The following is a 22,041-nucleotide window of genomic DNA, read 5'->3' as shown; positions in this document are numbered from 1 at the left end:
TCTTTCAAGGGTCTCCTGGGGGACCCCTGAATAGTCTAGAGGGGGGAAATCAGTGTTTTCACCTTCCAAACGCTTAGAACGCTCCCACAACGTCGAAGAAAGGTTTCCGTCGCCCTCCGGTAGTTCAGAAGTGCCCTTAGATGAAAGGGACAGTTCCTGGCTACTCTTGTGCTTTTTTGGCGTTTCTATAGCTTTTGGTGCGGTATTCGACGTCTTTTTCGTCGTCCGCTTACGTTTGTCTTCGGAAACAATTCTCGCCAGGCTCTCGACAACGAGTTCGTCAGTAGAGGGCTCTGGTGTCGACGTTGCCTGCGTTACGCGTTGTTTCTCGACGGCCGCTCTATGGAGCGTTACGTCGGATGTTTTTGAGGTAGCGCCCGTGTTTGATGAAAGCCCAATCGCTGGTCGCGGCTGCGTTTGCGGATGGGGCTTGAGACCCTTACGGTCTGAGATAGACGCCGGAGTGCCCTGCGTCCCCTTCGGCGCTGATGGATCCTTCGTCTTTTACGAAGAAGAGCCGTGGGTTGTGTGCTTAGGCCTATGGGGTCTATGTGCGTCCTTGTCGCCGGGGTGTTCATCCTCATAAGCAGGGCGTGAGCCGAGCCCGTCGGGGCCGGGGACGGACGTCGAGGAGCGCGAGCGCTCCTTCTGGGGGTTAATGACTTCCGTAACGGACGTCGAGTTATCACCCTCCTCGTCACTTTCTGTAACAGCGGCGGTGGGTGAGGAAACTGACTTCGACATAGCATAGTCCGCCCACCTCTTAACTTTCCGTTCTTTAAGAGTTCCTGGTTTCAAGAGCTTACAGGCCGCGCAGCTGTCCTCCTTATGATCGAGGGGCAAGCAACGATTACAGAGCTTGTGTTTATCCTTCCAAGTGTATTTGCCCCTACTGCGTGGGCAAAACTTAAAAGGTGTCCTCTCCATAGCTGAGGCAATAATAACTGGTGATAACAACCCCAAGGGAAAGATAGGGGAGAAAGAAAGACATTCTCAAAGAGAAGATAAAAGTTCGAACCCCCACTCTCCCTACTGTGTGTTGGCCGGTGAGGCATCCCCTCCGTCTCTTCCCCTCCGTCGAAAACTTGCTCTGCGGAGAAACAGCTTCACAGCTAATGTCGAGTGGAGGGATCTTTAACAATATAATAAGTATAATTAAGGACCGAGGTCCGTAGTAAGTATTTTGCAATGTCTCTCTAGGAGCTCCGCGTAAGGCGACCAGAAGCTGGGCGGAAAAAAACAATCTGAGGGACCTCGACGCGTGAGGGATTGTGGGTTCAACACACGTCACTATAGGGATAGTGTTACAGACATGCCTTGTCGACGTCCCCTTTTTCGACTACGAAAAACAAAATGAAATACTCCGCAGTGACCACTGGATGTCGGACCCATGCACAGCATGTGATTCTAAGCAGATTAACAAACATCAGAAACCTGGTTATACATCTAGGAGGGAATGATCTGGTGGATTTAGGGAGAAAGGAGGCTGACTTTTTAGTGAAAGACAAACCCTGGATACCTCAATTCTATACGATCCCCAAAATACATAAATCTATGGAGGAGCCTCCTGGTCGACCTATAGTTTCCGGAGTACACTCTGTACTTGAACCTCTATCTAGATTCACAGACACCTTTTTACAACGACTGGTTCATAAAATGGCCTCCTATGTACAGGATACGACACAGATCATAAAGGAAATAGAAGAAAAAACATTGGATCCCACTACAGAAATTCTTGTGGGACTCAACGTAGTAGCCCTGTACACAAGCATCCCGCAGAGAGCCTCGCTTAAAATGCTGGAAGAGGAACTGTTATTAGACCATAAAGTAGAGGCCACCCCCATTTCCTACATTCTGTGGTGCGCAGAGATGAGCTTTGTTGAAAACTACTTTCACTTCAATGGCGAGTACTATCAGCAAATCCACGGGACAGCCATGGGTGCCACCTTGGCACCCAGTATTGCAAATCTATATATGGAGGCTTTTGAAAGAAGCAAAATCATGCACACCACCAACCCATTTTTCAACAATATACGCAGTTGGAGACGCTACACTGATGACATTTTTTTCATATGGCAAGGCTTGATGATAGAACTACAAGAGCTCCTCCTATGGATTAATACCCAAGATGGGTTTCTCAAATTTACATCAAATTCAAGTACGGAAAGTCTGAACTCTTTGGATATTACGCTATCAGTAGACACAGATTCTAAAACTATCTTTGTAAAACCTTTCAATAAACCAACAGATAGGAATTCACTGCTACACTATACTAGCTTTCACCCTAAACATGTGAGGGACAACCTCCCGCTGGGCCAATTTCTAAGACTAAAATGTAACAGTACCAAAAAATCCAATTTCTGTTTAGAAGCCCATAAAATGGAAAAGAGACTACACCAAAGGGGTTAACCACATGACACCACTGACAAAGCCCTGAAGAGAGCCAAAAATAACAATCGAGATGCCCTACTAGAATACAAAGAATATTTCAGAAACCATGGAACAAAAACTTGTATTTGTGAATACATTTAGCAATATGTTAAATGGAATAAAAAATCTTTTTGAAAAACTGGACCATCCTGGAAAAAGGTTAACAGTATCACGACCAGTGGTAGCTTATAAACGGAGCAAAAACCTGAAAGAACAACTCACCAGGAATGACATCAGCCTTAAACCTCCTAGACAGATGACTCTTACACACAATGGGGACTCCCCCCAAATTGGAGGTAATTTCCCCTGTGGATAGTGCATTTACTGCAAATATACTTGCATGAGTACTGAGGTTGACCTAGGGTTACGATCCCCATGGAAACAAAAACTACATACCAACTGCAACTCCTCCATGGTCATATACGCAATCTGGCGCCCATGCAATAAAATATACATTGGGAAAACAGACCGCAAAATGAAGGTGTGCATTGGGGAACATAAGAGCTGTCCAAAACATTTGCACTACAAATGCACCTATGGTCGACCACTGGGTCAAGATGATACATCTTCTGGAGGATTTTTAGATGGACAGTCATCAATAAGCTTGTATCAAGAATGGATGCAAACAGACATAAAGTGACGCTGTTAAGAAAGGAACAACTTCTTATTTTTCTTACTAAAAGCTCCATAAGTGGCCTAAATGAAAAAAATCGACAGGAAAGCGTGAAATATTCTAAATATAAAATATATGGGTTGACATCATGGCTATTACAGGGACAAAAAATTACTCCACCCCTGCATTCGATATGGTTATGATTAAGACAAGGTAAGCCTCTCCCCACTTGACTAACCCTGGGAGGATACGATCATAGAGTGAATGACCTTTTTCTACGCTTAAACATATGGAAAATTCGACTTTCTAGACTGTCACCTGGACTATTCGAATTGTGCGCGGCCATGGTGGATGCCGCTGCGGCAGGAACGCCTACCACCAGGCTGACGCCGATTGCCGTGTTGATGAGCAACGTGCTGTGAACCAATGAGATGCATTTTACTACGCTAAAGATGTATAAACACGAGTAGTTCAATCACGTGACATCTATGGGCGAATTGATGTCGGACCAGCACACCAGTAGAACACTCGGGATGTGGACACCGTACGGGTAAGGAGCGTTCCATCTGAATGCTAAAGATAGAACTAACGCGGGCGTTAAGAAACTATTACTCATTGCTCTTTTGCCTCCTCTCTTCTCTTCTCTTGCTAGCACGTATTCATTAAGCTGCACAGTCCACTCACGTTGATACTTAGTCCTTAAAGATTAGTCAGGACCCATAAACCCACTCTTCACTATACTGCGGGATACACTATTGGGAGCCCAATATTTAAGAGCATCCAGATCCGGCAGAAATAGATGTAGAACCACTCTTAAATTAAGGTGATCCACTTTGGAATTCAAACAAGCATAACACTCATCCACTACTTAGTAGGCATTACCGATCACATCACGACTGCTTTTATTTTCCAACTAATAGGATTCTGCTTGAAGCGGGTCTTTCGAAACAGAGAAGTGAGCCCCCCCCTCTCGCCCTGGCCGAACATCAGAGGACCCAGAGCGTTCCTCTTCCTCCTTCATTTTGAAGCATGGGAAGCCGCTACCAAATCTGCCTAACAACCGGACAGTTACATACACTTATGGTGAGTTGCATAGCTTACCATAACTGTCTATTAGTACTTGCATTTGTCCTTTGAATAAGGGAAGTTTTGACTTGTTGAGTGAGGTGTAGCTTTTGTATTAGCAGTTCGACTATACAGACTTACGGTTAGAATCCGATTGCCTATTCTACCATGAGACCTTAGATCAATGTTCTGGTTTTTAATTGTTGCTAACATGACTAGCGTATTGATCATTAATTGTATAGTGGTCAATACTTCAATTACAATTAACGTGTATTCTTTCGTGACTAATTGATAAAGTCCATGATTAGGTAAATTAATATTGATACCGTGATCGTTCACATTGCAGGTGATGTATTTCATTTCTGGCTGGTTCTAGAATATTGACGGACTCCACTTAGAATTTCACCAATTGGAGTTCGGCTTGTGTCCAAGTATATCGACACGCTGTGTACAGAGTTTAATTTGAAACTCTCCTTAGCACTGAGGCTACTAATGTGTAATTTTGCTATGATAATTGCTATGATAATTTGCCGCTAGTGCTTATATGCTTATTGCAGACAACCCCTGATGAATTTCTGTTTTATCTTCGACCACATAGAATGGAAAGAAACATGTTGGGATGAGCTTGAGAGAGACAAGATGAGTACGAATGATAGAAAGTTAGGATGAATGAAGTGTCTGGTGTGAGTCACGGTTTTGAATTTGCACAACACAAGACACTTACCTGTGGAAGAAAATTGGGTGGGCCAGCAAAAGCCACAGATATGCCAATTTGTCTGCTTTGCACACTATAAATGACCCATGATGATTCACTGGTCATTTATTAACTTGTGGAACCTTTGATTGTAATTGTTGATTGTCTTTTAACATTGTATTAACATGAATAAAATTGATATATTTTTGTAAATTAAGTCTCACAAGTTCAACTTAGAGGTCACAGGTCTGATTTCTCAACCAGCTCCAATAGACCACCATAGCAACAGAGACGCTTGCCCCCCAGCGCAATATTGTTTGTTTTTCAATGCTTCGGCTATAGGTTCACTAGAAGTGGGCGCGACGCCCCTCACACCTCCTCTTGTGTTTGTTTGGCTTTAGGGAGACAGCTGACCCAGGACATATGTGAGACCTTAGAAGGGATAGCAAGTAACTGGAGAAATACCAAAATATTTATGCCCGAGATACAGCCCCGGAAGATCTGGAGAGGGGAGGCATCTTGCAGAGCCATAGATATAGCCAGAAGAAAGCTAAATGGAAAAGTGTGAACATTTTATAAAAGCAGGGGCCTGAATTTAAGAAGGAGCATAGTCTATTCAGGCCCAGAGCGTCTCCACAAAAATGGAACACACATATCAGTAAATGGAAAGGAATTATTCCATACATGGATTTTAAACATACTAGCAACTAGGGGATGCGTATAGAGCTATAGGAGAGCAAGGGTCTTTTCGGTGAACCCGTGTGGCCCTAGACCCACTCTGGTGTGGCAGCATGGGCCTGGAAGGAAGCTGCCAGCAAGCGCAAGAGTGTTCACCAGACAAGATGCGAGTCCCCAACACAGGGACCCGAGGGCCCACAATGGGGCACTCGGTGAGCTAAGGAGGGCCAGTTCCTGTTTCTTGGTCCAAGTGCCCGAAAAGTACAGAATTATGATAACGCAGCAGACCTGTTCATTTGTGAAATAATAATAATAAAACAAGATTATTGTGTTTGTTTAATAAAAGCTACGCGTGTTATTTCCAACACAAAAACAAAGAGTATGCATATGTTTGTATGATGCGTAATGTATAATTTCAATGCTACACAGAGGCTAGCTATTCCACAGCTTGTGGCCCCTTGAGCGTCCACACCCACCCAGCTGTCTTGCGAGAGCATGGTCGTAGGTGCGAACAGCCATCAACACCGAGGGAGGGATGGGGATGGGGATGGATGGTCTTGAAGAGAGGCGTCTGGAAACACAAGGTATGGGGAGGCCATGTGAACAATGGTCATGCTAACATAGCAATAGTATGCGACTCTCATTTGCCATGACCTACAAACCTCCCATCTTTGTAAGTTGCTTTTCTCCAGCATGGGGTCTGGCATGGATTCACATGCTCATGAATATTCCCCGTCGTCAGGCTGGGAATCCTCGGTAAAGAAAAAACCAGTATCAGTTTCGTTTCTGATCTGTCTTTCGTAGTAATAACCAATCACTGGTCTCTGCGTCATACTGACCACAGCCAATGACTGCCCTCTACCTAAGCACCGCCTCTGGCAGCCATCTTCAGATTTTTACCGCACGTTCATGTGTTGGGATCCTCGTGCTATTGCTCTCGAGCCTTAGTGCTATTTTTTTCACGTTTTTTGCTCAAAAACTTCGTTTTTTCGGTCAAGAGAGCCTCAAGCTCCACCGACTCTCCATCCGATCAACGGGGACCCGTGTCGGATTCGTCTGCGCCCCTCAAGGGTGAAGATTTCGTCGAGCTACGCTTTGGAGGACTCCAGAAGCTTCTCAGGCCCGGACATGGCCCAGGAGAAGGGAAGCTCGACGCCCGGAAAGCTGTTCAGGGTCTGCCCTGGATGCCAGCTGCAGAACGTCTTTAAGGAGGACGAACACTCCTTTTGTCTCTACTGCTTACATGAGGACAAGACGCACGTGGTGAAGGACTGTGCGTTTTGCGGCAATATGTCGGAGCGGACCATGAAGGACCGCCATCAACGTCTCGCCAACTGGCTGGAAGGGAAGAGCCCGTCAGGCGAGAAGAAGAGGAAGAAATCCGAGCGGTCTTCTAAGACCTTTGAGGACGCCCCGGCGACGGGGGTCCAACACAAGGCCAAGCACCGCGAGCCCGCTGGCACCGGGAGCGCCGAACGGTCGGGCTCTACGGGCGCCAGGCAGGGCGCACCCTCCCCGGCACCTTCAACTACGAGCCAACGCTCTGGGTCGGGTAAGAGGAAGGGCGAGCACCTGGCGAAGCTCCTGGAGAGGCCCCGGTCGAGCTCGAAGGCCCCATCGGAGGGGGTGCGAGGCAGTGTCCCCCCCCTCAAGGATAAGGCGGTGAGCGCACCTAAGGTGGTGAAGGCCTTAATCCATCAGGCCAAGCCCTCTATCGATACTGTCGCGGCGACCCTGGCTCAGCCTGTGGGGGCTACACCAGTGGTGGCGACCTCGGGGCTCAGAGTCTCCCTGCCACCTCGGAGGGAGTCCTCTTTTGTGCCCATCGATAGGACCCCCGTGATATCCCCGGCGGGGAAGAAAAAGGGGGGGCAGGGCGTCGTCGTAGATTCGGCTTCAACCTCAGAGGAAGAGCTGATCGAGGTCTTAAGCCACGGCCTTGGCGTGGAAGAAGACCGGCCCGTCGGGATGGATCCCGACGCGGGTGACGACGACATCGTCGAGGGTGCCGACGGGGCCCCTGATCGCCCGTCGGATTCCCCTCTGCCAGCGCCGCAAGACAACTCGGCGGCCATTTTGTTGGCTATACAGTCCTTATGCTCAGAGATAAGGACGAGACTACCGTTGCCGACGGAGGAACCTCTCCCGTCGGGGGATCCTGAACCGGGACCTTCTGGCGTTCCCCCGCCCAAGAAAAGAAGGATTCACCTCGGAATGATGTCTTCTTGCATCTACCTCATTCCCATGTGCAGGCTCCGGATGCGCCCATTGCAGGAGTTCCTGGACGCGCGCTGGATCCAAACGACGGGCGGCTTCGAGGAGAGGATCACACTCGACGAGAGTTTCTGCCGAGCGGTCCGGTGGTGTGGCACCCGCGCGCATCTGACGGCGGGCATGGACTTCCAGACCCCAGACCACCAGGAGACAGTGACCACGGATGCCTCCCTGGAAGGGTGGGGAGCGCACACCGAAAATCTGCACGCGAGAGGCCTTTGGCTCCCGACGGAGAAGTCCCTCCATATCAACGTCCTGGAGCTCCGTGCAGTGTTCTGGGCCCTCAGGTCCTTCCTTCCGTCCCTCAAGGGCAAGGTGGTGAGGATCTTCACCGACAACACCACCACCATGTTTTACATCAGGAAACAGGGCGGAACCAGGTCCCCAGCACTGTCCAAGGAGGCGCAGGACCTGTGGCATTGGGCCGTCGCCCAAAGGATGTTTCTGGTGCCGTTTCATCTGGCAGGGATAAAAAACACCATCGCCGACTCACTCAGCAGGGAGCTGCGCTCGTGCCACGAGTGGGAACTACGGCAGGATCTAGTGGATCGCCTCTTCCGACGGTGGGGCACACCCCAGATCGACCTGTTCGCGACGGCGACGAACTCCAAGTGCCGGAGGTTCGCCAGCAGGTTTCCCCAGGCGAGGAGCATGGGCGATGCTTTCTCGTTCCCCTGGGAGGGCCTGTTCCTCTACGCGTTCCCTCCTTTGCCACTGCTAATCCGGCTCGTCAACCAGCTCAAGAGGTCACGGTGCAGGATGATCCTCGTCGCACCTGGGTGGCCGAGGCAGATATGGTTCCCGGACCTTCTGGACTTGTCAGCGTCCCCGCCAATCAAGCTGCCGGTGGACGCGGATCTACTCTCCAGGGAAGGAGGCGCCATCCTCCACCACGACCCGAAATCGCTGAACTTGCAGGCCTGGCTCCTGCAGCGCTAGAGTTTGGAGGATACGACATACCGGCCGACTGCAGAGAGGTTCTTGCAAAGGCCAGGGCGTCCTCGACTCTTAAATGCTACGAACACAAATGGAAGAGGTTCTCTGTCTGGTGCCACGCACAGAAGATTAACCCTCTACGGATTACGGCTCCTCAGGTACTGCCGTACCTGCTGACGCTGGCCAAAGCTGGTCTGGCACACGCGTCCATCAAGATTCATCTTGCTGCGATCTCCCGATACACCAGAACCACGGGGCGGACGTCCTTGTGGTCTCATCGTCTGGTGAAAGAGTTCATGAAGGGACTGTTCAGATCGTTCCCGCCGGTGAAGGCTCCGGCCCCGGCGTGGGAGCTCAACGTGGTGCTGACCAAGCTCATGGGACCTCCGTTCGAGCCTCTGCACTCGGCCCCGTTGAAGTTTCTGTCGTGGAAAACAGTGTTTCTTGTGGCCATCACCTCCGCACAACGGGTGGGAGAGATCTAGGCCCTTTCCTGCAAGGCCCCGTACTTGACTTTTCACGACACGAGGGTAGTGCTCAGGACGCACCCCTCCTTCATGCCCAAGGTGCCGTCGGACTTCCATCTCAACGAACCCTTGGTGTTGCCTGTGTTCTTCCCGTCGCCTTCGTCGCCGGCTGAGAGGACTTTGCACTCGCTGGATGTGGCTAGAGCGCTGAAGTTCTACGTGGACCGCACAAAGTGTTTTTGGAAGACGTCACAACTCTTTGTGAACTTTGGACCTGTCAATCAGGGGAAGGCTCTCTCGAAGGCTTCCATTTCCAGATGGCTCTCCAGCTGTATCATGTACTGTCATCGGTTGGCAAACCGACCGCTGCCTGGCCGTCCGAGAGCCCATTCCACCAGAGCGATCGCAGCTACCACGGCGTTCCTTTCCGGTGTGCCCCTGCTGGACATATGTAGGGCTGCTACGTGGAGGTCGACGCACACCTTCACGAAATTCTACTGCGTCGATCGGGATTCCAGGGAGGAGTCCAGGGTCGGCCAAGCAGTGCTGCGCAACCTGTTCGCCTAAGGTGAGCCTGGTGAGGAGGTAAGATGCTTAATGTTGAGTTTGATGTGATGCTTAATGTTGAGCCTTTGCCACCTCCCGTGGTTGTGCATGTGTGTACTGCTATGTATTCTTTATTCATGAGCATGTGAATCCATGCCAGACCCCATGCTGGAGAAGGAACAAGTTACTTACCTGTAACTGTTGTTCTCCAGCATGGGTCTGGCATGGATTCACATGCAAACCCTCCCGCCTACCCCTCTGCGGCTCTTCACTTGGTCATACTGCCACTTCACGTGCTTCCAAATCTGAAGATGGCTGCCAGAGGCGGTGCTTAGGTAGAGGGCAGTCATTGGCTGTGGTCAGTATGACGCAGAGACCAGTGATTGGTTACTACTACGAAAGACAGATCAGAAACGAAACTGATACTGGTTTTTTCTTTACCGAGGATTCCCAGCCTGACGACGGGGAATATTCATGAGCATGTGAATCCATGCCAGACCCATGCTGGAGAACAACAGTTACAGGTAAGTAACTTGTTCCTTTTCCCCCATTTTTTAATCCTTCAGATGTAAACACCGAATCACCTTAGATGGGGAGACTGAAGTGCCGACAGGCACTGCAGTAGGCAGAATCTTTACTTTGAGAGTATTCAGCCATTTATGTGTGAAGTACCATTCTTTCATGAACCCAGTCTTCTATCCCCCTGAATGGTCCGAGGGAAAAACTTCAGATGTGGCTGTTTGGGCCCCTCTCCCCTTGACTGGGATATATCTAGAATGAAACAAGAGTTAATCTTTAGCCATCTATTTTATGATCAGGGTCACACTGCCATAACGTCATAATTTCTCCTGTTGGTCCGGAAAAGCTTTGAATAGCTCTAGCCGAGTCCTGCCTCACCCTCTCTTTGACTGTTGTTGCTGCTGCCTGATCCACACTTTCGTCTCGCCATGCTGCTTCTTCCTGTTCTCTGGCCCCGATGATGGCTCTGCCTGTTCATTGGATTGGCTTGCTCGATGTCATCTTCCTCTTCCACTGAATCCTCACTAACATTCATCATCACTGCGTCCTCACTACTAACTTTTCTTCTTAAAGAAGGAAGAGATGTCAGTGGACTTCCTCTTCATTGTCTGTAAAATGACATAGCTAAAGTTACCAATCGTAGGCGTAGCAATAACTTCAGCTAGCTAGATGCATTGGCACTCAAATTCATCAATTGCTTTGAAAATTCCCTAGAACACCACTCTTTCTTAATACGGATAGAAAATGATTTGATATGAACTCTTGACCAATTATCACATGTAACATGTGAAATGACATGGGTATTTCAAATATGTTACGACTAACATCTCTCACATAACATAACCATGACCTATTACTAGCTAAAATTGCATGCGTTTGCTATCTAGCCGAGCGGTCATCTTTCCAAAACAGTCTTCAGTTTTTACTATTCGTGCCACTCTTACGGAAAATGAACGCTCTTAAAAAGATATGGTATATATGGATTTACATAAATAATCGAAATATTCACCTCAAGCTGGGTCCTCCCTCTTGCAATACTGACTTTTGCTGCACCAGCGCAAAGTGATGAAGTCTGCTGTCCGCAAGTCTAGTCTATATTGTCACGCCCACACCGGCATGGGCAAAGTTGCATTGACTCTAAGAGGCAGGCGGGCCTGTGGGCGGTAGGGTGGGGCAGCGTTTTTAGAAGAGCCGCTGTGGCCCCACTTGGCCACCCCTTGGTGGCGCCTCTGGACCAGAGCTGCCCCAAGATCATGAGATGTCTGTCTGCATATATCAACCTGGAAAGTAGAGCTCAACAGCACCCATAACTGGGCTTATCGTCCCAGAAGGAAGCAAAGCACTATCACTCCAGGAGATGCCAAGCACTGTCATACAAACATATCTGCAGACCCCTGTGCTGCGCACCACCACATTCCCAGAATATACTAGCTCCTGTAACAGCTAAATGCGACTGGACCCGCTCCTGTCAAACCTTACCCATATGGGAAATAACACGCAAAGCCAACATCACAGGCCCCGCCCAAAGTCGCCCCCCTGTCAGCCAACTACGTTTGGCCCGGTTTCCTCTTAACCCTGTGTCAAGCTCTACCTAATTAGGAACTAACACACGATGCCACTACTGCAGAGCCTCGTAGCATTATGTTCTTAACATTACGGTTGGGTCATACCATGTAACCAATCGAGTACACAAAGCGGTATATGCTCAAGTCAGGCAACCCTGGCCTACCTAGGAACAAGGCTAAGAACTCCCATACCTGAGGCGCCATAGCAACTATGCTAGGTTGCAATCTCCTGAGAAGCATGCAGTAACCACAAACGTGTTAGGAATTATCCAGCCACCAGCCATACACTATGACCAGGGACCTAGAAAATGGGCCCTCTGGCACCTACAACAGAGCCTCTGAGAAAAAAGAAATGGACAGTTCAACTGGGCAAACAAATACTTTGCACCAGCCAAAGGATCTCTCGCGGAGATCCACTACTGCGAACCACCAGGACAGACAAGGCCAACTCAACAAGTTCCGGAAAGTAACCATGCACAGGGGCCTCCTACTAGTAAGCACAGACACTCACTCCTACCAATATGCTCATTCTCTACTTTATACCAACAAACAATAGAACGCAGCTATACCCCCCCGATCCATTTTGGCCTAGCTGCAGACATACCTACACTACTCCTTGAACACCTCAACAATCTGTTAGAACGCAGTTATAACCCATGAAGAAAAAAAAAAGAAAAAAATAAAATAAAAAAATAAAAATCAGCCTAGCTGCACACAATGGGCCTCATTAGGACCCAGGCGGTAAGGGGTTTACGGCGGCGTAAACAGCGCCGACCCTTACCGCCGGATTCAGAGGTCCCTTAGCGCCATGGAGGTTTTAACACCTGCTTTTAGCAGGTGTTAAAATCCATGGCGCTAAGGGACCTTGTTGTTAATTACGCCACCGTAATATACGGTGGCGTAATTAACGCCTTCCCCACTCCCATTATGCCCTATGGGGCAAAAATGGGAATGGGGAAGGGTAAATGGGTTAATGGGGACTTACCGCCCCACTCACCTCGGAATGGGGCGGTAAGTCCGCCAACCACCATGGCGTAAACGTAGTTTACGCCATGGTGGTAAAGGTACGACCCAGGCGGTAACTTACCGCCTGGGTCGTAATGAGGCCCAATCTCTTACACAGGCCCCACAGCAGCCGGAATGCAGACTCAGAGGCCAACTACTTTGCTGTACACGTTCCACTGATCTCTCACAACCACTGCACTGCACCTAGCTTTAGAATGTGGCCATCTCCGCACAAACCGCACAGGCTGCACACATATAGAGTCCACCCCAAGCACTGTATGCTACCTTACTCTCTCCAAAGACCTGGACTACGGTCCCAAAGGGCGTTCAACCCACAGCGCTTTAAGATTATACCAATGGTATATAAGGCGCTTCACAAATGCACAATAACAATAACAATTTGGGCAGACTTCCAGGCAGGTGAATACGAATAGCAGGGAATTTGTGACCACATATATCCATGCTCTTCCCAAATATATAATTACCCAACTAGCTTGCCATTTCCATGAGGGCAGGACACTTGGGTAATGGAACAAACCACCAGGAAATATGAGGTCCAGAAACCCATGGACAGTAAAAATAACCCTAAAACAACAAAGCCATCTATCACTTCTGCCACTGCCAAGGTGGCAGAGGTGAAAAAGGCCCCTCCTTTGGACCTGGAGATGGGGGGGGGGGCGGCGAGGACACACCTACAAATACTCCTCCAGCTGACAAGCAGAACGAGAAGGCAGAAGGGACCCTGTGTCCAGGCCCAATCGAATGGTAGCCAGACAGGGCATCATCAAAATGACCCCTCTGATTCTGCCACCTATGTCAGTCCTATCCTCGGGTATGTGTACACTCCCCAGCATAAAGGGGGTGGGAGTCCAAATCAGGTTGTTACTTCCCTAGGAAACTGCATGCAAATGAGAATTGCCACTCCATCTCCCAACCTACATTTTTCAAACAGGCACCCTCAAAATCCTACCTTCCAAAACAATACTCCAGCTTCGCCTCGGTACCAGGACAATCGATCCCTGAACCAAGGAGAATGGAGAATCAGAACTGAAAATGATTTGAGAAATTTTAAAATATCCAAGTCACTTGTCTAGAAGGGACAGTTACCCTTTTAGGGAGCAGCAGAGGTATGAGCAAGTTACACAGCTGGAGCGACAGGTCCAACAACTGACCAATGACCTGGGGAGCATGCTGGGGGGCTCAGTCAAGCCCTTAACGTAACCATGCTTCCCAGAACCTCCCCCCCCGAACACCTGGGTTTTATGCCCCAGTGGGGAAATGACTGAATGAGCTGGCAAATAACTCACTTTCTTGAGTGCAGATTTTATGCCCCAGTCAAGGTACAGGGTCAGTGTGAATTATCGGCTCTGGTTGATACTGGATCCCAATCTACTCTCCTGTCCAACAAGACTTTTGACTGACTGAATTTAGGGGGGGGGGGGGCGGGTGGAGCCATCAGATGACCCTGCATACCGCTTCTCAGACGACTAATTTTGACAGGAATAATATTTCTGCCGAAGAGACTGCGGATCTGGAAATAAAATGTGGGCAACATTTTTCAAAAAACCTGGTGATAGTCATAACTCCACAGGGCACTCCTTGTTTACTGGGGAACGATTTCCTTCGGAGGTTATCACCTCTGATTACCTTCGTGAACCAGGTCCTCTGGACCCAAACTAACCGGTCCACCAAACTCAAGAAAAGTACAGATTATGCGAGTCTAAATGGCACCTGCCATTTTATTGACTGGCGTGCCGATAAATGGGAATTTCACTTTCAGAACCACCAAGCCCCAGAAAGCAAATCATGTCTGTCAGAGAACAAATTGCTGATGGAAACTTTTCTTAACTCTTGAAAATTAACCTTCCTCCCAGTTGCAAGTGGCATGCCACACTGGAAGGGAACACTCTTTAATGCTATACCTGTCAAAAGTCAGAGGAAACGCTGAATCCCCTTAAAGAGGAAGGTGAAAAACCAGCCTGTCTGACTGACATTCAGGAAAAGGACAAACACTTGTTTTTCCCCCATTCAGATCAATCAGGGGGAGGAGCCTGTACACGCCAGAACATGCGTGAATAATGGAAAAAGCAAAGGATTATTCCGGAAAATCTAAAAACATCAGGCCAGCCCCACATTTACATTGACGGATAAATGGGAAGTTGGTCTGGAAACACCAAATTCTAAACATTTATATATGCAAAAGATTTCCATTGGCACTAAAATTTCAGAACACAATTGTTGGGTCGTTGGAGATGTCCCTTCTGACTTATTTGGGTAGTAAAATTCTACATCCATTTGCAATTAGCTTAGATCTAATCAGTAAAGTATGGTCACGAGTGGGGGTTGGGGAGGTAACCCTGTAACCCCATAAGATTGGACCAAAGCCCATGGGGAAAGAGCATTACAGTTAGCTCAATTGCTGCCTTATGCCACTGAAGTTCAGGTGGGAGAAGACGACCATCCCAGGACAGGTGCAACAATTCACCATTCCCCTCAAAATTTAGTAAGGACAGAACCTCAAAGATAAGGACACCTATCTCAACTTGAAACTCTTACCTTTAACAACAAGGATTATATTTACATACAACACGTTTAGTGGATGTAGAAAAACACCATTTGAATATTGGTGGATCACAGCGACCCTCAAACTATCACTTTGGGCAGGGCGCTAGAGAGGCGTCCAAGATAGCTGCCTCCTAGAGAGCTCCGTGTGGCTCCCCATTAATCCTGCGACATCCTTGCTTCTGTGGTACCCGATTCATCCACAACTATCGCTGGGTGCACTCATGAGGTGCTGCTGAACATTTAGAGACCAATATTGTCCCCAGCGACCAAGTACTTGCTGGCCTACATTACGAACAACATAGGCCTGGTGGGCTGCGTTGGCTGTGATCCGGGGCTGCAGGCGCGAATCGAGAAGGAAAGAGCCCCCCCCGGGATCCGAGCAACTGCGACGGTGCAACATCCGACATTCAACAGCGGTCAGGACCTACCCGAACGTAGGACCCGGGGCGCTGCAAGAAGCAGCTGGACGTGCACACTCGCGGCGCCATGAGATAAACAGTCTCCGTTCCCGCGGCGACCTGGTGGAGAGATGGGAAGCGACGCAGCCGCGCTAAGCGGCTCCCGACGGGCGGCCAGGTAGGAGCCAGTTTTGGTGTGTGCGCTGCGTGTTCCCTGGCCCGGTGAGCCGCGGGTGCCCCGCTACCCTGTCACGCGTCTGGGAAGCCAGCGGGAGACACAGAGACAAATCACCCGCACTGTAGCCGCGCATGGCCCGAAAGCTCTTTCCTAATAACTGCATCAAAGAGACTCATCCACTGTGAAATCGGCACCAAGCAGCGCGTATCACCAGCATAAATCCCCAATTTGTACTACAGGCACCTCAGCAGCAGGAAGAAAGTCTCCACTAACCCGTTAGAGCCTACTACCAACAGGAGGTACAGCCGTGGCTGGGGCGTGGGCACCCCGCGGTCGGCGGGGAGGGGGTTGCGCGGAGCAGCAGTACACCGCAAGCCTCAAATATTAACAAGGCCACGGCCCAGTGGTCAGAAGCGCCAGTCATGCCTCCCGCGCACCAACAGCAACTCCTCGCCACAAAGACTCTGGACATTTAGTAAAACAAACTCTCACTCAGTGCCCCCGCCAGAAGCTCAGCATACCACATCCACAACGCCAAAACAACCGGCACTAATCTCTGGGCTCCCCCGGGAGGTGCACACAGCAAACCAGTGAGAGCTGCAGATTACGAATCTTCCAATTTGCATCACAAACAACCCAAAAGACAGATTAAATCAAATCAGGGCAATACCAACCTATGACGCTCAGAGAGACCGAGACTTGAATTAGTCCCCACAAGTGCCTGCCTCTGAAAACGTGAGTGAGCATCTGGAACCTGAGCCGCAGGTCGGAGCGGACCCGCCAACGCCCGGGAGCGGTCTAAACATGCCATGTCACGCAACAAACAATAAGGAACAAGTTACTTACCTGTAACTGTTGTTCTCCAGCATGGGTCTGGCATGGATTCACATGCTCATGAATATTCCCCGTCGTCAGGCTGGGAATCCTCGGTAAAGAAAAATCAGTATCAGTTTCGTTTCTGATCTGTCTTTCGTAGTAGTAACCAATCACTGATCTCTGCGTCATACTGACCACAGCCAATGACTGCCCTCTACCTAAGCCCCGCCTCTGGCAGCCATCTTCAGATTTGGTAGCACGTGAAGTGGCAGTATGACCAAGTGAAGAGCCGCAGAGGGGTAGGCGGGAGGGTTCGCATGTGAATCCATGCCAGACCCATGCTGGAGAACAACAATTACAGGTAAGTAACTTGTTCCTTCTCCAGCATGGGGTCTGGCATGGATTCACATGCTCATGAATATAAGAATAAATAGCAGTACACACATGCACAACCACGGGGGGTGGCAAAAGGCTCAACATTAAGCAATACAAAAAACTCAACATTAAGCATCTCTTACCTCCTCACCAGGCTTACCTTAAGCGAACAGGTTGCGCAGCACTGCTTCGCCGACCCTGGACTCCTCCCTGAAATCCCGATCGACGCAGTAGAATCTCGTGAAGGTGTGCGTCGACCTCCACGTAGCCGCCCTGCAGATGTCCAGCAGGGGCACACCAGATAAGAATGCCGTAGTAGCAGCGATCGCTCTGGTCGAATGGGCTCTCGGACGGCCTGGCAGCGGTCGGTTAGCCAACCGGTGGCAGTGCATGATGCAGCCGGAGAGCCATCTGGAAATAGAAGACTGAGAGAGCCTTCCCTTGATTCACAGGTCCAAAGTTCACGAACAGCTGTGATGTCCTCCGGAAACTCTTCGTGCGGTCCACGTAGAGCTTCAGCGCTCTAGCCACATTCAGCGAGTGCAAAGTCCTCTCGGCCGGCGACGAAGGAGACGGGAAGAAAACAGGTAACACCAGGGGCTCGTTAAGATGGAAGTCCGACGGCACCTTGGGCATAAAGGAGGGGTGCGTCCTAAGCACCACCCTCGAGGCATGGAAAGTCAAGTACGGTGCTTTGCAGGATAGGACCTGGATCTCTCCCACTCGTCGTGCGGAGGTAATGGCCACCAGGAATGCAGTCTTCCACGACACAAACTTCATCGGTGCGGAGTGCATCGGCTCGAATGGGGGCCCCTATGAGCGTGGTCAGCACCACGTTAAGTTCCCACGCCGGGGCCGGGGCCTTCACCGGCGGGAACGACCGGAACAGTCCTTTCATAAACTCTTTTACCAGTCGATGGGACCACAGGGACGTCCGTCATGTGGTTCTGGTATATCTGGAGATCGCCGCCAGATGAATCTTAATGGAGGCATGGGCTAGCCCAGCCTTTGCCAGCGATAGCAGGTACGGCAGCACTTGAGGGGCCGTAATCCGTAGGGGGTTGATCTTCTGTGCTTGGCACCAGATAGAGAACCTCTTCCAATTATGACCGTAGCATTTGAGAGTCGAGGACGCCCTGGTCTTTGCAAGAACCTCTCTGCAATCGGCCGGTATATCGTAGCCTCCAAACTCTAGCGCTGCAGGAGCCAAGCCTGCAGGTTCAGCGACGCCGGGTCATGGTGGAAGATGGCGCCTCCTTCTCTGGAGAGAAGGTCCGCGTCCGCCGACAGCTTGATGGGAGGAGACGTTGACAAGTCCAGAAGGTCCGGGAACCAGATCTGCCTCGGCCACGCCGGTGCGACGAGGATCATCCTGCACCGGGACCTCTTGAGCTGGTTGATGAGTCGAAGCAGCAACGGCAACGGAGGGAACGCATACAGGTATAGGCCGTCCCAGGGGAACGAGAACGCATCGCCCATGCTTCTCGGCTGGGGAAACCTGCTGGCGAACCTCTTGCACTTCGAGTTCGTCGCTGTTGCGAACAGGTCGATTTGGGGTTTGCCCCATCGTCGGAAGAGTTGATCCACCTGATCCTGGCGCAGTTCCCACTCGTGACACGCGTGCAGCTCCCTGCTGAGCAAGTCGGCGATGGTGTGGCTTTCTCCTGCCAGGTGGAAGGGAACCAGGAACATCCCCTGGGCGACCGCCCAGTGCCACAGATCCTGTGCCTCCTTGGATAGGGCTGGGGATCTGGTGCCTCCCTGCTTCCGTATGTAAAACATTGTCGTGGTGTTGTCCATGAAGATCCGCACCACCTTGCCCTTGAGCTACGGGAGGAACAATTTGAGAGCCCAGAACACGGCTCGGAGTTCCAGGACGTTGATGTGCAGGAGCCTCTCCTCCGGGAGCCAGAGGCCTCTTGCGTGGAGATCTCCGGTGTGGGCACCCCAACCTTCCAGGGAGGCGTCCGTCGTCACCGTCTCCTGGTACGCCGGCGTCTGAAAGTCCTTGCCCGCCGTGAGGTGCGCTCGAACGCCCCACTACTGAATCGCCCGCCGGAACACCTTGATGAGGGGGACCCTGTCTTCGAAGGTGCCCGTCGCCTGCATCCAACGGGCGTCGAGAAATTCTTGAAGAGGGCGCATCCGTAGTCTGCAGAGGCGCACCAGGTAGATGCAAGAGGACATCGTCCCCAGGAGGGACTTGATGGACCTCACCCTGGCCACGTCCGTGGCTAGCAGGCGCTGCACTTTGCCTAGAATGGTCTTCGTCCATTCTTCCGACGGTGCCGCCAGGCGCCTCACTGTATCGAGCTTCGATCCCAGAAACAGGGCCACCTGCGACGGCACCAGGTGGGACTTTGGGTAGTTTATGGTGAATCCCAGGTCTGCGAGTAGCTGGACGGTCCTTGCAGTGTGTTCGACGGCGAGTTCCCTCGTCCTTGAGCGGATGAGCCAGTCGTCCAGGTAGGGGTAGACGTGAATCCCCTGCAGGCGGAGCCGCGCCGCCACAGGTGCTAGGCACTTGGTAAAGACCCTGGGGGCCGACTTCAATCCGAACGGCAGTGCTCTGAATTGGTAGTGGCGTCCCTGGACGACGAACCTGAGAAACTTCGGTGACTTTTGAGGATGGGAACGTGGAAGTATGCATCCTCCAGGTCCAACGACGATAGAAAGTCGCCTTCCTCCAGCTGTCCCAGTACGTGCTGGAGGGTGACCATCCTGAACTTTTGTGACCTGATGTATTTGTTCAAACGACAAAGGTCCAGGATGGGGCGCCAGCCGCCCGTCTCCTTCCTGACGAGAGTACACCCCGGAGCCCCGGAGCCTCTTCGGGACAAGCTCGATGGCGCCTTTCCTGAGCATCGCCCGTACTTCCAACAGCAGTTGCGGGACGTGATTTTCCTTCCTGGCCACAGGTGGAACGTGAGGGCACTTCTTCAGGAATTCGATAGAGTGTCCTCTTGCCAGGGTATCCAGCATCGAACGGTCGGTGGAGATGGACTTCCACACGCCGACAAAATTCGTCAGCCGGCCTCCCACCGGGGTGCTTCGGTGGGGGCCCGAGACCACGGCCGGTTCAGTCCTGCTTGGAGGTGGTGGCCTTGCCGCCCTGGCCACCTTGCCGATGGCGGCGAGGCGCTCCCTGCTTGCCGCGACACCTGTAGGCCTCCTGAGACGAGGAGCGTGCCGCCTGGCGGTAGGACGACGAGCCACCGCTGGATCCCTTGGAGGCACCCTGTCTGCCTCCGGAGCTCCGAAAGGGCCGTCGTTGCTGAAGGGCTCCCAGGGCGCGGGCCGTCTCCGTGTCCGTCTTTATGGCTTGGAGGGATTCGTCCACCGCCTTCCCGAACAAGTTGCTGCCGAACGGCATGTCCAACACCCTGGTCTGGACGTCCTGATGGAAGTCGGTCGCCCGGAGCCAACCCCGTGGTCGTAGGCAAACACTGTTGCCCAGCTGGCGGAACCCGTATCGGCAATATCGGTTGCCACCGTTATGGCGTGGTCCGACGCCACCTCGCCCTCTTGCAGTATTTCCAGGGCCTCGGACCTCTTGTCGTCCGGTAGGAAGTCCAATATGGGTGCCAGCTTAAACCAGAGCTCCCTGTCTTAACGGGCCACGATTGCCAGGGCGTTGGCCGCTTTGATCGTCGTCGACGCCGACGAAATGACCCGCCGCCCCATGGCGTCCAACTTCTTTCCCTCGTCGTCCGGCAGGGAATTCTACGTCGAGGCTCCTGACCCCGCCGCTTTCTTCTTCGCCGCCGCCGAGACGACCAAGTCTGGCGTTGGCTGGGCCCCCTGAGACACAGGGGAGCGGTTTGGCTGGTGCCGTGGAGGGGTTCTTGAGAACCGACAGGCCCTCCTCCCAGATGTCATTGATTAGAGATTAGAGGCACCGCGATGACAGTCTTCCTCTTGGCCTCCCGGCGCTGATAGAGGAAACCTTCCTTTTTCTGCTCCTCCGGGCAGAGCTGGAACAATTCTGACGCCCTGGCGATCATGGCGTGGAATGAGCCAAATCTCGTCGGGCGGCGAAGCCCGTGCGACGGGAGACCCGTTCCGTCGTCGTCGCCCTCAGAACCCGTCATCGAGCCCATCACACCATCATCTCCCGACTCGTGGGAGGATGAGGAGGGAACTGTAGGCCTTATGGGGGGCGAGTGGAGAAGAGGGTTGGGTCTTCCGTTGTTTGTTCTGAGGACTTCCCGACGGGCCAGGTTGCGGGTCCTCCGGCCTGGGCCGTGGGAATCTCGTCCTTATCTCAGAGCATAAGGACTGGATCGCAGACAAAATGGCCGCCGAGCCATCCTGAGGCCTAGGTTCCGGCTGCGCCGGAAGGGAAGGCTGCTCTTCCTCGCCATCGTCGTCTTCCTCGGTTATCTCCCGAGGATCTTCCTTACGGGATCAAACCTTCTCGAATTGGACTTCAAGGTTCCTCACGGCCTCGGTCAGTTCCTCCTCCGAGGCTGACTCCGAGCTCGAGGAGGCTACCGTGCCCCCCCTCGCTTCTTCCATCATGGTGGCCATGACGATGGGCTGAAAAGAGGATTCCCTCCTTGGCGGCAGGGAAACTCTAGTCCGGGAGGCAGTCTCCGCTGGCGGGGTCTCTGCCGGCTTGGCCAGAGTCACCGCGATCGCCTCGATAGAGGCCTTTGCCTGCTGGGTAGGGGCCTTCACCACCTTAGGTGCGTCCCGGGCTTTCTCCTTAGGGGGAGGGGCGACGCCTCGCTCCCCCTCTTCCGAGATCGGACGGGGCTTCTCCCGAAGCTTACCCGGGTCTCGGACTTACTCTTCCCCGAACCGGAGCGCTGGCTCGTGGTTGACTGTGCCGGGGAAGGCGCGCCCTGCCTGGTGACCGAAGAGCCCGACCTTCCAGCGCTCCCGGAGCCAGCGGACTTGCGGTGCTTGGCCTGG

At 51.8% G+C, this 22,041-nt stretch overlaps 1 protein-coding gene across 6 annotated transcripts in view; it reads right to left on the bottom strand.

Annotated features, from left to right (window-relative positions):
- Window positions 1-22,041, bottom strand: part of LOC138456334 (dnaJ homolog subfamily A member 1-like) — a 972,900-nt gene that overhangs the window by 778,624 nt on the left and 172,235 nt on the right. For 2 of the 6 annotated variants that reach the window (XM_069607169.1, XM_069607172.1), the window contains exon 2: window positions 10,601-10,830. The exons of the other annotated variants lie outside the window; for them this stretch is intronic. The gene's annotated coding sequence lies outside the window, so the exon portion shown is untranslated. The remainder of the gene's footprint in view (window positions 1-10,600; window positions 10,831-22,041) is intronic. 6 annotated transcript variants of the gene reach the window in all.

This window comes from Ambystoma mexicanum, chromosome 1p (assembly GCF_040938575.1).
Source record: "Ambystoma mexicanum isolate Mex_15411 chromosome 1p, UKY_AmexF1_1, whole genome shotgun sequence".
NCBI lineage: Eukaryota > Metazoa > Chordata > Amphibia > Caudata > Ambystomatidae > Ambystoma > Ambystoma mexicanum.
Note: the sequence above shows the minus strand (reverse complement) of the source record. Positions and strands in the feature narration are given on the sequence as shown.